This window comes from Macrobrachium nipponense, chromosome 12, assembly GCF_015104395.2.
Source record: "Macrobrachium nipponense isolate FS-2020 chromosome 12, ASM1510439v2, whole genome shotgun sequence".
Lineage (NCBI taxonomy): Eukaryota > Metazoa > Arthropoda > Malacostraca > Decapoda > Palaemonidae > Macrobrachium > Macrobrachium nipponense.
Window position 1 is genome coordinate 100390233 of NC_087205.1, and position 4754 is coordinate 100394986.

The window sequence follows — 4754 nt, forward strand, 5'->3', positions numbered from 1 at the left end:
TTACCCAATGACCACGTAACATAGTAGCAGATGATAAGAAGCAGCTGTGTTTTCTCACAAGGGAAATATGGCCTCGTGTATTTTTGACGTCCACAAAAGCCTTTTAAACCTCAGAGTTCCTCACAACATTTGCATAGCTTTATCACTACAAACCTGAGACAGCGTGAGGAATGAATATAAAAGCGCTTTTACATCTCGTTATAGGTATATTTGGAGTAAGTGAGTAGAAGAAATCTAAAGCATAAACAGATCAGTAGTAAAGAGCATCAGTTCAGAGACTCGTAGAGTAATGTCACTACAAATAAAAAAAGATTATCTAAATTGTCTAAGCTTTGCAAGGTAAAAGCAAATATTACCCCCCCCCCAAAAAAAAAATAAATAAAACAAACAAACAAAAAGGTACAGCAGCCAGTGATCCATGCATATGGCCAAATAAATATAGTAACGATTTACATTTAAAATATTATTGGTCTAGATACTAAAAGAAAGATCTAACAGCCCACACACTCAAACACACACAACACACACACACACACACACACACACACACACACACACACGAATGATTAAAGTGATATTGCTAACATTTCAATGACAACATTTCAAGAATTCTAGATGTCTAAACAACAGGCCCTATATCAGACAAGGCAACTTTAGCCTCAGAGACATTGTTTGCTTAAAGCACGTAGCAAACATCGCAATGAAGTTAATCATACTTTTGCAACAGACATATTAGTACTGAAGAGAGACCTAAGATCTTTTCAGCAATCAGAAAATAAGCTGTAATAAAAACAAGAACAAAGCTGATAAGGTAAAATAGATATTTCATTGTAGAGAGCTTAACAAAAATAAGCATTCAACCAAGATTAGAAATAACTGAAATCAGAACAACGCGCCTTGCAACAATCGACAGGGCGCTTGTATTGCATTCAATGTTTGCAATAAGCTAAATGCCTTTGCCATATACCTTAACGATCCTTGAAATAAATTCGTCAATTTATACATTGCAATCAACGAACATAGCAGTATTACGGATCAGAAACAATGGTTTGATCTCGATGGGCCTTAAGGCTAGTGTATCCTTTGAGAATTGTTACGGCAAGTTAATCCGACTCTTCAATTAACTGTGGGAACAGCCCGATGGCAAGGTAACTACTCAGTAATCCTCGGACAGGTTATAGTGATGTTAAGGATCTCTGTAATGTCACCAGCTGCAGAGATTGCTAACGATAAGTTCAAGGGTCATTGTAAGTACAGATCAGAGCGTGACTGAAACGACAATAACCTCAGATGCAAAGGACACCTCTGGACATAAACTGGGACGTTAGGTCTTAATAACCGTGAGTTAAATGCAATTGGTCCTGTTTCTGAAAGTGACTTTTAATTTACTCTCTGGAAAATAATTCAAACTAGTCTAATGGAAAGGAGGTGTAATTTGAAATTACTTATTACGATTTTTACACTAAAAGTACGACTCCGGAATAAATCTATCGTTAAACTCTACGGGTATATAAACACACATTTCTTTAACTTTTCCTGTGTAGATAAAAGCGATCGCTGTAAATTATCTGATTATGTACCTCTCTTTGCCACAGAATGATTAATATAGAAAAGATAAGATTCATATTGAGGAGGCTTGATATAAAATAAAAAAATGAGACAGTCACCCTATTCAACGGGACTTGCTTAAGAGAGGGTCTACTTCCTTCTTATGAAAATGATAAAAATCGACACACAATCAAATGCAATAAAGATAAATTTCTAACTTAATAGGGATAATTACTTAGGTCCCGAATACTTTTATGACCTACGTGGGTAAGAGGGTGGCGCCCTTATCTTTCATTTGAGTCCTAGGTTCGATCCCGATGTGAATTACAGATTTGAGAATTAAAAAAAAAAAAAAAAAAAAATGGATAGCCAGATGTACACAATCCCCATTATCAGGTGAATTATTTCATGACGTGTAACTATTTTTTGTAAGATTATAGAGAGAGAGAACCTGAATGTTTTCGTGATTTAATGTCACTGTAATATTTACTACTCACAAGGAACATTTACTGCAAGAGAGAAATGCAAAATGAAACTGGAGGAACTCATCTAGAGATCTGCCACCAACCGTTTAGGAGAAAGACTTCAAGAGGAGCCTTCTTCTTTCCGTCCCCGGGTCGAAGTCAGTTTATATGACCCTGTAAGGGTTCTCGTGACTCACGGATGCGTGGACTTAAAAAAAAAATAAAAACTGCAGGGAAGATTTTATCCTTTTCTTTTAATGCACGGTTTATTTCAATACCAGCAGAGCTGGTGAGAATTTTTTTACCTTATTATTCATTTTTTTTTGAATTATGGAACAAAATACCGGTAATGTTTATCGCAAAAGACTACTAGGAAAAGAATTTTACAAATTACTAAAACATTACTCACTTTGTTATGAATCGCCGTGCAAATATTTATGATTTATAAGGGGACGAAAATTATAATAATAATAATAATAATAATAATATAATAATAATAATAAATAATAATAATAATAATAATAATAATGAATCAATAATAATAATAATAATAATAATAATAATAGTAATAAAAATAATAAAGTTTCCAGTCCATGTCACCTCGAAGCTCTGGGACATCAAGTCTGATGGATCACGTGACATGTAATTTCCAGCTTCCTAAATTTACGGTGATACCGTAGAGCTGGAAATGACGTCATTTGATTTTAACTTTATCTTACCCATACCCCTTCCTCCGACCTCCTTCCTTTCCAGTAACTACCTCCATCCCATTCCTCTTCCATTAAGAGACAACCATGCATCCATCAAATTAAGAAAATTTGTAACGTAAACCAATTTAAGAAAAATATCGAGAATCTTACTCAGTCTTCAATTGCAAGTCAAGTGAATTCAATTTGGACAATTGTTTGATATTATTTTCACCACTTGAATCTCTCTGACTTTGCCAATCAATTTCTTGAGGGACAACTGATATTTTATTATATACTTTAATCATACGATAAAAAAACTTTCATTGTTTGCACGTCTGCTATGTGAGCCTTGACGTTTGCTCGAAGGCTTTCCGTTGGTATGGTGCTAGTGTCTTAAAATGCCACTCAGATGTCGTGGGTTCGCGTCTACCCCAGGGTGATGTAAAATCACTGACTCTGTATCATAATCATTTACTGCTGTAGTGTGGGGTCTTCGGTGGGATGTTGAAACCAATGTTCTTGGAAGCTAGGATTTCAAGTCAATGGCACCTTTGGTGTGCTTGATCCATGTGAATAGGTTTCATCTACTGAAATAGTATAATAGAACGAAAAAAGGGCGAGAAAATTATATTGATGATTGGATGGTTCTTTTTTTTTTTTATAGTCACCCGTCCAAGAATTGTCTAGACCCTGGGGTGCTAATCGTCGCTGATAGGAAGATCAGCATCTCAACGAACATGTCTCTGCTGTCGGGAGTTAGTTCATCTTAAATGGTTGTGGCCAAAGAGAGTTCTATTTTTTTAGCAGCTACGATATTAGGACGAGGATCCTAAACACAAACTCCAAGCTCGATTAGGATTAAAAAAGCAGATTTGGAATTCCTTGGCCATTGCAAATTGAACGACCATATTGTTCTAACTTGCATGTAAAGGGGTATGGAAGTGCGTTCATTTGAGCACAAGCACTCACCTTTAATCCCTATACGGACTAAAAGGAAATCGGGTTTTCATTTTGTGCGAATAATCTTCCCACGGACTAAAGTATTACTTGTGTAATCTAACGAAATAGGAGAGGGTTTTCTTTTTCGACTATAAATGTTATACTTCGCAACATTTTTTCTGATTTTTTTACGCGATGCCTGGAATACGCTGGTAAAGCGAATTCAATTGCGAAATAAAAAAACGAATCTGAAATAAAAAGCGGAATAGTTACAATGACTAATAAATCTCCTCCCAGATTTGAACTACGTTTCGGAATTTATATATTTTTAACGTGTGGCTTTTGCAAATGTCATTTACAGATTACATTTTGAGCAAGTTAACATGAAATATTAAACTATACGGTGTTTCTAATAATACAAAAATGTCTAGGGAAGACATTTTAAAAATCCAAAGACTATTCCTGAAATACAAGATGTTAGTTTGAAGTACTGAGCATTTTTTAAGCAGTAAGAATAATACCCAACTAATGAAATGTGTTTTCGTAAATATCACCGAAACAATGATAAAAATAGGATAAAAACGTTGATTACAAAGTATTAATTATTCAGTATCAACTTTAGATACCTGAGCTGCGATTTGATTCCAGGAAAAATAAGAATGATTAGGCTTCTGTTTTACAAAGTCAAGGGGAATAGAAATCCTGCATAAGTAAGCACATCTTTAGGAGCCAGAAACTTTAACAACTCATAATTATCATTAGCAATAAGAAAGAAGATACAACCAAGCATGTAACTAAAAATGATCTACTCATGGATGCACTTATTAGAGGATGTTGCAATAACCTCGCTTCTCCTAGCATTACGTGGGTTCGAATCCCACCGATGACTTAAGAGCTGCTTCATTCGACTGCAAGACTTACATATATACATACATACATAGATACATACATATATATATATATATATATATATATATATATATATATATATATATATATATATATATATATATCTGTGTACATATACGTATGTATATATACAATACACGAACATATACACACAACACACACATATATATATATATATATATATATATATATATATATATATATA